Genomic DNA, 13,436 nt, shown 5'->3' with positions numbered 1-13,436 from the left:
CGCAGGTGTATATGACTTACATAGAAAGTTGTTTCTAGTGGAAGTCATATTTATTAAGAATAAGAACTGAGAGATGAGGTCATATAATCAAGACAAACAGTGTTTGACTTAACCATGACACTAGTCGAGATTGGAATCTTAGATGAACGAAATTTTGAGTGTACGGTAATTATGAACATTGGTTCATAAAGAATGCATCGAAACATTCATATCTATTTGGGGGTCGTGATATGTTGCTAGACGTCACTCACGATCTACGAGAATTAATAATTAATGGGATTTAATTATTTAATATAAGAAAGGCGTTTCATATGACTCTCGTTGCCATATTGATGTGAACCTAATTAGTCACACACAATAGGGTGTGCAACCGATTGAGTTTACGAGAGACTGATTTCATATAGATACTAGCATATCTAGGAAATTAATCTAAGATGAAAAACAAGTATAAATTATGGACTCATTTATAAGAGTTATAATTTAGTAGCACCTAATTGTATTTTATCCAAGTTAATGTGATGATGTTATGTGATGATGTCACGATGATGTCATGTGATGATGTCACGATGATGTCATGTGATGATGTCACGATGATGTCATACGATGATGTCACGTAATGATCTCATGTGATGATGTCATGTATGTCTCTATGTGTGACACCTAGCATCCGACGTGTTAGAAGGCGGCAACACCTATGCTTGATGTGTGACACCTAGCATGTGATGTGTCAGATGGTGGCAACACCTATGCTTGGTGTGTGACACCTAGCATGTGAGGTGTCGAATGGTGGCAACACCTTTGCTTGGTGTGTGACACCTGGCATGTGAGTTGTTGCATTCTTAAGCAAAGCTCTACCCTATAAATAGAGGTTGCCTTTGCTCATTCTAAACACAACACACTTAAGAGTGTATATTTGAAGGAGTTCAAATAGTCGTCAATCACAAAAAAGCTTGGAGAAAGTTTTTCATACAACTGAGAAAAGACGTAATCAAGGCGAGAGTTTGAGCTTAGAGTTGCTCGGCAAGAGAAACTCTTGCGTATTACTTCAAGGGGATGATTCAATCGGACGCATACTCGTGTGGACGAGCTTGAGGTCGCCATACTATCGGGACTAAGGGAATTGTTGCAGAATCGACATAGGTATTCTTCTGACGATTTCTAGATGCGTGCTTTAATTACTAGACGATACGACAATCCATTTGTTATTGATAGGATCAATTTCTGGATCTGGATTGTTGGATTTTCCAATTTTGAATTGTAATATACGATCCGGACCCCCGCGTTCCGCTGCACTAACATTCCCATCTTTCTTTTACTTTCGATTTTCACAGGATCTCCGGTAAATTCTACTACGAAGTCCGCCAGAGTTTGAACCTTCATTGCCTGTCTGGGTTTGTAACTGATGTCGTATTCTCCCATATGTATCGCCCATTTGACCATTCTTCTTGAAAGTTCTAATATTTGGAGGGCTTGTCGTAGGGGTTGGTCGGTTCGTACAACTATCAGGTGCGCTTGAAAGTATGGCCTCAACTTCTTTGCTGTCGTCGTCAATGCTAGAGCCATTTCTTCAAAATCCGGGTATCTTAGCTCTGCGTCCTTCAAGTTTCGACTTATGTAGTATATCGGTAGTTGTTGCCCTTCCTCTTCTCTTATTAGACTGTTGTCGTAGTGTCTCTATATATGGAGATGTACAAGTATAGAATTTCAGCGTCCTTCGGTCGGCTTAGCAGTGGTGGCTTTGTTAGGAACTTCTTCATACGTCAAAGGCTTTGCCGCAATCCTCTCCCAATTTGAATGTTTTTGTCTTCAACGTGTTGTAGAACGGGAGGCATCCTTTTACTGATGATGAGATGAATCGTCCCAGGGCCGTTATTCTTCCGTTAGAACCTGTACTTCCCTTTGATTTTTTGGTGGAGTCATTTCCACGATGGCCTTGATTTTTTCCGAATTTGCTTCCACTCCTATTCGGGACACCATGTATCCTAAGAATTTTCCTCCTTCCACTCTGAATGTTCATTTCTCTGGGATCATCTTCATGTTGAATTTGTCGAGTATCTCCATCATCGTTCATAGGTCTTTGGGGGTATCTTCTTTGCTCTTGATTTTAACGATTACATCATCGACATACACTTCCATTATTTTGCCGATTTGGTCTTTGAACATGTGTTTCATCAATCGTCGGTACGTTGCTCCTGCGTTCTTCAGTCCGAAGGGCATCATCGTGCAGCAGTTGGTTACTTCATCCGTTACAAAGCTTGTTTTTGTTTGATCTTCTTCCTTCATCGGAATTTGGTTGTACCCTTATGCCATGTCCGCCAGGCTGTACATCACATACCCAGCTGTTGAATCAACCAATTGATCAATGTTGGGTAGAGGAAAGCAGTCCTTCGGACATGCCTTCATTAGGTCGGTAAAATCCACGCACGTCCATTTTTTTCCGTTTTCTTTTTTTACTAGAACCACGTTGCTTAGCAAGTCCGGGTATTTCACTTCTCTGATGAACCCCGCCCCCATCAATTTTTCTACCTCTTCTGCAATAAATCTTCGTCGCTCCTCTGACTGTCGTCTCTTTTTTTATCTAATCGGTTTCATGGTTGTGTCGACATTCAGCTCGTGACATGCTACATCCGGACCCATGCCCTTGATGTCAGCAGCTTTTATGGCGAACATCCCTTCGAACTCCCGGAGTACTTTCTGGATCTCTATTTCGGTCGTTTCTTTCATGTTGGTACCCATTTTAACGTCTTTCCCAGTGCGAACCTCCCATGTCTTTGTTTCTCCCACCAGCTCGGTCATTGACTCTTCGCATGGTAGTTCCAATATCTCATCTATATGGAGTAGTTCGGCCATGGCCGCCCCGTGGCTGGCTTCCACTTCGTCTTGACTTCTCTCGATAATCATTGTCCCTTAAGAGGTCGGGACCAGTATCCTTTTGTTTCTCGTGTCAAGGACTGCTCCCGACTTGCAGAGGAACGGCCGTCCCAATATAAGATCATATGGGAGGTTCCTGCTCACGATATAAAAGGGGGAAGTGACTCTCCTCTCCTGGCCTTTTCGGTCATCAATGTTTACCCGGATCTCTGCTACTCCTGTTGTTAGGAGTCTACCATCTACCATTCCTCGTATGGTATCCCGGTTTGTTTTTATGCGGATCTGACTTCCTCCAGTTTCCCAATAGACCCTCTCTACGATGATGCTGACATGTGATCCCGCATCGACCGACACTCGCCGAACCTCTCGTCCCCCTATCTTTGCCGGGACCACGATGGTACCTTCCGCTTCTCTTGGTACGTGATCCAGCCTCGTACTGCACTCTACTACTGGGATGGTAGTTCTCTTCCGTTTATATCTTCTCAGAGAGTTATCGTTAGTCTCGTCTCTCTTTCTCTTGTTGACCGCGCTTCTTTCGTGTGTGTCCATCTTAACTTGCTCGAATGTATGGTTGTGGGTTTATAAGGTTCTAGTTTTAAACCACCTCTATCACTAGAATTTTATTTCTCTAAGAACAGTGTTCCCACAGACGGCGTCAAATGATGGATGTGGTGATATTTAGAGTTTATATAGAATCGGATCAGTATTACAATTTAGGTGACAAGTTCATACATGAGAGTAGAATCCTTCTGAATTCGGTCCTCTTTGTGGGTGAGGGACCACTGTATTTATAGGCAAGCTTTCCTTGTCCTTCTCAATCGATGTGGGTTATGTGTTAATAGGTGTTTTGGGCTTTCGCTTGTGGGCTTATTCCATCACCCAACATGTGAGATTAAGCTTGATAGTTCAGGTAACTTGGCCGACTTACGACTTTGGGATTTTAAAGTTGATTTTATGGATTCAATTGAGTTATTCAAAATGGTTTTCATGATTGTTTTTAAAATGAAACTCAATAGGACTTAACTGTTTGTATGACTTGGGTTATGGTTTGAGTATGTTTGGTTTCGCAATTTTGGTTATGCTTTGGCTTATTGGTTATGTGCTAGTTTTGTGTGATGTCTAGCCTTCTTAGAGTGAGGGATTGAATTGATTTTAACTAATGCCATGTTTCTTAGACCCTTCGACTTCTCATGCTTTGGAGCCGAACCAGGTATAATGGCTTGCTAAACTGTTTTGGGGATTTATTAAGTAAATTATATATTTTGAATATATATATCATATAAGTAGTTTAAACTATTTTGAATCATTATGGATTTGGATTGAAAAGAGCTATTCGATGGTTATCATCTAGATTATGTGCACCGGTAAGTACTTTGGGACCGAGAGACTACTGTCTAACCTACTTTTGGATTGACGAGGATTTGTTCTTGTCTACTTTGGTGTTGGTAGAGATTCGTCTGACCTACTTTGGGAATTAATTCAATACTTATTCCATAATGTCTATATATTATTAAATAAGGTTTTGTAATGTCTTAAAGGATTTTTACTTAATAAATGTAAACGATAGTATGAACTTATCACAGTATATCTGACCCCCGTTGTTTCCCCATTTTTCGGGTTTATGTTTTTGAGAGCGTTCGGTAATCTCCAACTTCTTTCATTCTGCCGAGGTTTAATTTGATCGAAATAAAACTGTTTGAAACTCTTATACCACAATAGAACTAGTTCAGTTTTTATTACTTTTATTGATTTATGGGTTTGTCGGATTGATCTTACTGTTATTATATTTCTGTTAGAGTCTCAAAGTTTAGCCGAGCATTTAATTATTATAAGTTGTTGATATAAATTGATAGACTTAGGTTTGAGTCTTGAATGCCTTCGATCATTGGCTTTGTGCAGGTTTGTTTGTATTGTGTGTTTATCCGCAAGGCGAGCTACGGGTTTCGGAGCTACCACTCCAATACCCTAATGCCGATCAAGATCTCTGAAATTGGATCATGAAAAATTTTATATAAGAGCTTTGGTTTTGAAATCCAAGTCCTATTGCATGTTATATGGTATTTGTTATGGCATGTTATGTTGATGTTGTATCTTAGGAACTACTGCGGAATTAGCTTCGTGTCTTGTCTTTAAAACGTGATCTTTTGTTTTAAAACTTTCTACCTTCACCTGTAGTAGTGTTGTGTGTCACTCTTATTCTTAACTAATGTTATACTTTGGGATGATAATTATCTCACTTGGATATTTTCTTGTTGGTTGTTGTGCCTTATGCGATGATTAATGTAGGTGAAGTTTTTGCTATGTTTTGAGGCTTTCTTGTTTCATTCTTAGGAATGAATACTTGTGCTCGTGTTGCGGCTCAGCAGAATGTTGAGGCTAATGATGCGATGTCTGTTGAGGTTAACCAGAACGAACCTGGGGTTTAGGCTGGCAGAGGTTAGGCTAGTAAAGGCAGAGGTAGAGGTCGTGGTGGTACAGGTACATAGGTACCAGGTGTACCACAACCGCCGTTGGATGCGTTTGACTTCACAATGTCCTTAGCTAGGATAGCAGCCCTTTAGAACAACCAGGTGCAACTGCTAGCTAGGATAGCAGCCCTTTAGAACAACCTGGTGCAATTGCAAGCAATTCAGGTCGCTATGCATGATCAATAAGCTATGCTGGATCAGTTAGTGCAGCAGCAACAACAACAGGCTGGTGGTGGTGTCAGAACCACTCCTTTGGATCTTGTGTTGTCTTACATGAGGCTGAATCGGACAAAGTGTTACGATACAGGTGACGCTCTAGACGATAGTGTTAGTTGAGATGTAGCTGAAAGGTCTAGCCGAGGACTGTTTTCGTAAGGTCATCCAACCTGTGATGGTCACTACACAGGTAATGATTATTGGTATTGAGGTATGGTTGGAGATATGTCTCACCTTTTGTAATATCCCGTACTTTTAGAAGTACCAAGTATAGTGTCACATGGCATAATTTTGAGGATTAAAATTAAGAACTTCAGATTAAGTTTAAATAATAAGGATTTAGAGCAAAGCTTTTCTATTGGAATTATCGTAAAATAATAATTTAAGTTAGAAATTATTATTTGATTGAATTGAATATTAACAGGACTAAAGAAAGGTCAATAAAGTAAACTAAAATATTCGGTAAGTCCCGAGCTGATTATTTTTATGTCAAGGTTCGTAAAATACTTTTAAGAAGCTATATTCAAAATTTCATAGAAATAGGATAAAGATTATTTATTCAAGCGGGATTTAATGGGACCTCGACTATCGAAAGGAATTAAAATACAATAAAATATAGGTCCCGTGGTAATAAATAGTAGCAAAGTTCGCTATTTATTTTTAAGAAATTAACGTCAAAGTTTCGTAGATTTACGAAATCGTTTTAATATTAGTTTCGGACGATAATTAAAGAATCGGGTTAAAGTGCGTGATTAGTGCCTGAGTTTGAATTGGATATTTAGCCAACAATATAAGTAAGGCCGCACATGAGATATTTGATCATCACCTTCATTAAGAAGGTTTCTAGAAAACCTAAGAGACCTTCATCACCATCCATTCCTCTCTTTGCGTACGACGGACGACGGTGTCCATATCTTCGTGTTCTAACCACCAATTTTGATGATTCAAGCACGGTTGGAAAGATAAAACACACACGAACAAGGTAACCTCTTCGATTTTGAATTCGATTGTGATTATAATAGTGTTTGGTGAGGTTAAAAACATAGAAATTCTATTGTGATGTTGGTTTGTGACTTCAGTTTTGAATCATGGTTTTAGAGGTTAATTTATGAGTCTTATGGCTCAATTGTGTGTGAATCGAAGAAGTACATCGGAGTGAAGCTTAAGGTGTAAGATTATGCTAGAAGAGTGAAATCATTTCTGCTCTATATGAGTAGAAACACGTTTCTCTTCAAAGAGTAGAAACATGTTTCTGCTCACCGAGCAGAGATCATCACCTCATAGAGCAGATTATGATCTTCTCTATGAGCAGAACAGCAAACTCCATAAGGAAGAAGAAGGGGGCTGCAAGTTGATGTCCCTAATCTGCCCAAGGGGGCTATTTTGCGGACAAAAATCGAGCTTTAAACGCTTTATTTTTTTCACACAACGTTTGGTGTTTCATAGATTAAATTGGGGTAATTTTATCAAAGTGTTTCTCAATTACATTGGTTTTTTTAAAAGTTTGAAAATGAGTGAAAAATCATAAGTTAAGAAAAAGGATTAAAAAGTATTTAGGAGCCCGACTTTGGGATCCAATTGTGGGCTAACAAAATGTTGAAATTAGTTCAAGTATCAAATGAAGTTGTAAACGGGATTGTGAAGTATGAGATTACTGAATTTATTTCAGCTTAAGAATGTTTTAGATGCTCTGTTTTTAGGCTCAAACAACAGCCCATAAGAGCTGTTTTGCAGTCCCAAAACCAGCCAAGGGAAGCAACTTCTGGTCTAGTTTCCGACACCTTCGGGTTTGATTTTAAGTCCGAGGTCTAAACGATAGTTGTAGAGGACGTTGCGGACTATAGAAATGTCAATTGTTTTCTAAACAGGATATTTTAGATAAGTGGTTTTGATCGCGGAAGTTAGCTAGAAAAGCAATTTTTGGGCAAGTTAAAGATAACTTGAAATTTTAAGTTATTTAAATTGGATTGCTTTGATTAATCAAAAGTGATTTTTATTAATACGAAAGATAATTAAAAAAGGACGTTGTGAGATCTTATAAAAAATAATTCGATACGAGTACGACTATTTACGTTTATTTATTAAACATAATGTGTTAATCAATTAAAATAGCTATACAATAGAAATTACTATTATATAATCTAACGATGGACTTTTACGTTAGATACGACAGATTAGCAGGCTATTGACTTGGCAAACCAAGGAAGCTTAACGGAGATTAGTTGTATAATTATTAGATTTAGATTATTAGTAATCCGGGAGAGTAATACTTTACTTTTATGTACTATTATCCAATATCTATTTTACGATATTATAAATATGAATATTAAACTGCATCGCACATTATATTATTTTATCGTCATAAATGAATATGTGTATCATATTTTAAAATACCTAGCTTGTGAAAACTAGTATATGATTCGGGGGAAACGAGCTATTTATTGGACGTCAATAGGCTGTGTGATCACCATATTTTGGGTATGTCATAGAATTACTCTCGATAGCTTTGTAGAGTACTCGTCTCGTTTGATTAGATACGAGGTTGTACTTGGTGGAATTATCTTGGGACCTGTATCTAGAGTTAACTTGGTATAACTATCCCGAGACTCATCTCGCTCGATCATTTGTGATAACGTAGTAGGTAACACATTAAGGGAGCGAAGCAGCCTCACCGAGATGAGATGTCGCTAAGTGAAACGGCCAATGATACGAACCGAGATATCGTTATTACATAATAAATAATCTGAACCAAGATACCACAAAAAACATGATAACTCTAATAAACACAGACCGAGATACCATCATTACATGATAAAACTCATACAAGTATAACCGGTACACAAGAACTAGGCTAAACAATAAGCCGAGATAATGACAAACATTATTTGCTCTCCCGCGTTAGCATCCAGATTCCGAGATACAAATACCAAGGTACTACCTGCCTGTATTTCGTATCTCTACCACGAAAGGGCTTACCTTTAGTACCGAAATATGAAAAATATGACTTGTTGAACGAGGAAAATATGGTCACCAAAATCTTCTATATAAGTCACATTATGAGAAAACCCTAAGGTACTTCTTTCTTTCTTCTTCTACCCACCTAATATTTTCTCTTTCTATTCTCTCTTCTTTCCCCTACTAAAATGGCTGACTTGAGCGTCGGAGCGAACGCCCGGAGACCCTCTCCGGCGTTCCTTCTGATCGTTGTTTATGGATTTCAGGTGATGCTTCCGGCATAGATCTACCACGGTCTTTCGGTGATTTATCACTTGGCGCCGTCTGTGGGAAATGCTTTCCCTACTTATTGATCTGTTACTGTTTATTGATAGAGTTTTGGAAAATGAAAATGGCGGATCATCTAACATTTTTCTGAGATGGGTATTACTGAAAATGGAAGATTAGGCGATGATTTTGCGCGAGATGAAGAACGTGAAAACGCTCTCGGACTCCAAATAAGCTAAGTTCTCTTTTCTCTATTACATTCTTTCTAAGAACTGTTGAAACGAGGTTACATCTAATGGATCTAAGGTTTTATACAGCAAAGAAAAGTGGAAGCACTTTTTCCAAAATGCCTATGGGAAAAACAAACAAATCCGCTGCTTGGAAGAGGCTAAGTTTCATGTTGCCGTGTTCATGGCCTGGGTCATCATGTTCACTTTACTGCAGACCCAATTTCAAACGCAAAAAAGGTTTAAGAGCGGTGGTAAATTTGACATTGCTGATAGATCCCGATTTGCAAGCTAAACCCGATGGCATCAAGGTTTAAGAGAATCAAAGATAAAAGATCTAGAAACCGGCAGGGACAACCATCGGTGCTAACGCAGTGGGTCCAAGTCACGGCACCGGAGCTCAGGCGAGAAGGACCCGGAGTTATAGTTTGGGAGCGAGACCCAATCAGCAGCACGGGGACTTGTGATTCTCGGGTCGAACCACACCCTTCTGGCTTTTGCTATAAAATCTCCATCTTCTTGATGGTATTTTTGACGAAATAAAGGTTACGAAAGAGATCCAGATATTGCGAATGGTCATGGGAAAAAGCAAATCGCTAATGCCAATTACCCATTTTCTGCCGATCGCACGGCCACCGCGGCTGCTTGTTTTTCAGTTCATGCACCCCGCAATGGTGCATCGATGTGGTCGCTAAGAAAATCGAAATAGCTCGTATGTGTCCTGGTAATGTCGGGGTTTTGGAGTGTTAATGGAGTTTTACCGGCCCAAACCAACACAGGCGGTACTTCCCTTGCCGGATTGAAAAGGTGTACTCCTTTCTTTTATCTCTCCGATTATGTTTGTAGTGTCAATGGGTGTTTAAATGTTAAAGGCTACCTACGTGTAATAAAAAATATTTGAAACGGTAGACATTGATTTCAAATTTTAATAAACGGTAGACATTGATTTCATTTGCTTATTAGATGATGTGATGACTACAATGGTTGCTCACTTGTATGTTTGCGTATTCTTGAGTCTTGTGTGTTGTTTGATTGGAATTCTAAGTTGCTCTTGCCATCTGAGTATTTGAAGAGAAGAAATTGCTACTGGTATTTGTTTGAATTGCAATAACGTGATGGTAGGTGGTCGTGTTTATAATAGAGATGCTGCCTTGGAAACTGACAGTTTTTAGAGAGCAATAAGCAAATGAAAACGTATTAAAACCTTCGTTTTAGAGAAATCTCAAATAAGAAGCCTAAAATAGAAGATATGGTTGTCTATGTCATGATAGAAGAGGAAAAGGGCTACTTCTTAAATCCGAAAATGTTATATCCCTGGGTTATAGCGGGGCGATTTACTATGAAATGTGATTTTAAAAGTGAAACAACACTCTGTACGTGTTAAGTTATACTGAATATGAAGATATGTTCTCTTAAATTATATTTGTTGCAAGTTACTTTTTGAAAAATGAAATTCATAATTTATAACAAATCAAGAACGTGAAACATGGAAAAAGTGAATTGCACATGAGAGAAAAAGATAATTACTGAGTTGCACTTAGTTCAAATTAATATATGTATACACCTATTCATTATTTTCAATAAAATTAAACAGACCTGAATGAAGAAGGTATAGTAAACGGAAAAGGACTTCTAAAGATGCATATTAAAGTATTTGATTAAAATTTACAACGGAAACAACCAAATTCTGCTTATGGCCTACGTTCGCGTGTTGTAAATTGGATGCTTTTAGCTAGTATAAATTTTTCCAAAATGTTAGTAAATTAAATTGTTTACTTTTACGAAGCTAGTTAATTGATTAAAAAGATTCTCTATTTAGTAACAGCCTTTTGTGATTTAGACTGTTTTTCCACTTTAAGTCCTGCTTGGTTCGATCATGGCTATTTTTAACGTAGTATGGAGTAGCATTAAACTTGTTTTGTGGTTGTCGGAGTACATTGACACCAATCAAAAACTATAACCCATTTGATCATTTGTGTTACTGGGCAAATATGGAATTTTTAGGAATTTGCCCCTTTTAATCTCTGTTAGCCGAAATTTTCAACGGTTTCAACCTAAGTGTTTACAGCCAAGGGTTATGACATTAGAAATTTATCCTTTGATAAGTGGTTGTTTGTTGTTTGACACTCTGCAACTGGTACATCAAGTATAGCAGTATGGCATATATGTCGTTTTTGTTTTGTTTAAGTATATAGGTTTCTGCATAACGTTTTTGGGTCCTGAAATACGAATTTGGTTTTCATTTGATAGAATGTTGCATGTCTGTTTTGGGTGTCTGATTTTAATCTCTTGTGATTGAACGGATTTTGGTATTATGCATAATGTATTAACTGTCTTAGGGTGATTAGCGTGGAAATCCATGTCATGAGCAACGTTGAACGATTTTGCCAAAAAATTATCTAACAATTAAGCATAGAAGAACTTGAAATGCTGCACTTTGTGCTCTCTCTTTTCTGATCCTGCAAATTTTAAATATCCAGGGAGATTTAAAGCTCCAACAATTGCCTTTTGTTGGCTACACAAAAGATTTTGATTATTTGTAGGTTAGCTATAATTCTAACACTATTCCCGACTTTTTATTTGCAATTTTGATTGAGATGAATCAAAGTTATGCCATGTAAGATATATTGCCAAAACAAATAGAGTAAATGTGTGTATAGAGTTGTGATCTTTTGCTGCCTCCTGTATCTATTTAATATGTGACTTTATGGCTTAGCATTTGAGAAGTACTTGTAATTGATTACTCAGAAGAGTACTATTTGATAAATTTATTAAACATAGTAGAGTTGGTCTTTGGTTAATATATTCAGAACCACTTATCTCAGAGTTTTGTAATTAATGACTATTTAATAACATTTCTTATCATTAATTTTGGTGCATTGAATTGAACTTTTTGAATTGGCTATGTTTGACAATCTTTGTAACTTTCTACTAGTTGCAGCAATCAGATTGGTTTTTATAAACAGATTGGTATTAGCAAGTGTGTTAGAAACTCGGTGTTTCAGGCACAAAAGTTCAATTTTAACATAAAGATCTTAAATTAACACTCCCCTAGAATGAATTGGAAATGGCGTGTGCAACTTTTGCGAATGGAAAAATTTGTCCTAAAATGCAGTTTAAACATTGTGCGTGGTGCAGACGCAAATAAATTGGCGTGATTAATTATTTTTTAACTTTGAGATTTGCAAATTTCTTATATGATTAGTCATTTTATTCAATGAATAGAAAGAAGAATGGTTCATATATGACATATCAATTGATGGTATACACGTGACTAACACTGTGAATAAACGTTAAAACCGTGAAAACATTATGTGTTTGGGTGGTCAATTTTAGTTTAAAAGTCTCCCATTGTGTGTATAGTCCACAACTGCGATGATTGAATTCTGCGTTAGTTTCTTCAAAATGCATTTGCTGGAACATTTCATTGAGTTTGCTGCACTACTTGACATTTTCCAGTTTAATTTCTTGGTTCATGAAGTTGATTTTGGAGTAAAACTTTCTTGAGTTTATGATAATTTTTGAGAATTCATAATTTGATTTGAAAAAAATAAATTCCTCGAGTGGAGTAAGACTTGGTTTCAGCATAGTTTGTGACCACTCGTTAGTAGCTTTAACAGTTAAACTTTACTACTTGTTATGGTGGGAACAAAGAATCACTTTCGAGGTTTAGGGGTCTGCTTTACTACTGAGACTTATATTTTTATCACACACTTGTTGATCAGTTTCTTGTTGCTACGGATAGTTTAAACAGCTTTGGCATTAAGCACAGAACATTACAGTCCTACATTCATTTTCATACCGCAGTATGCATCTTGTTATATGCAAATCTGGTAAGAATTAGCGCACCTACATACATTAAAGTTTCCTATTTGGTCAACTAATGTAAGCAATCTGTTGATTCATCAATAACTATTACTTATGTATTGCTTGAATGTCTTGAACCTGAAGATGTTCTAGCCTATCATTTGAATCAATCATTATATTTTTCCTGTTGTCTTCATAGAACATAATATGTTGACTTGTGTTAATGGCATTATGTATCTGTTTTGCACGAGCAACCGGATAAAAGGGGACTCCGTGGAATTAGAAGAGTAGGCTTTGCTCCTACGTTTATCTTTTCCGAGACAACTCAGTCATAAACCTACAGCAGAGGAACACTAAAAAAGAGAGAGTTTTATTGAAAGAGAAAGTGACGAATCCTTTAAAGGAGGTAATCGTTTCAGAGTTGCTGCTCTAGGTACTCAGGCCTTCAAGGTTGATTTTTTCAAATCCAATCCCCTACAGGTACCGTTCCAATTAGAACCTAATTAGTTTATCTGAAACTTGGGTATTATTTAATAGTCTCAACTGGGCACCACTTTTCCTTTTTGAATAAGTTTCTCCTTTCAACCCGGCATATTATTATACTAAATTCAGTTGGCAATATTTT

The sequence above is a fragment of the Mercurialis annua genome, linkage group LG2 (assembly GCF_937616625.2).
Source record: "Mercurialis annua linkage group LG2, ddMerAnnu1.2, whole genome shotgun sequence".
Taxonomy (NCBI): Eukaryota; Viridiplantae; Streptophyta; class Magnoliopsida; order Malpighiales; family Euphorbiaceae; genus Mercurialis; species Mercurialis annua.
This window is presented reverse-complemented; position numbering follows the sequence as displayed.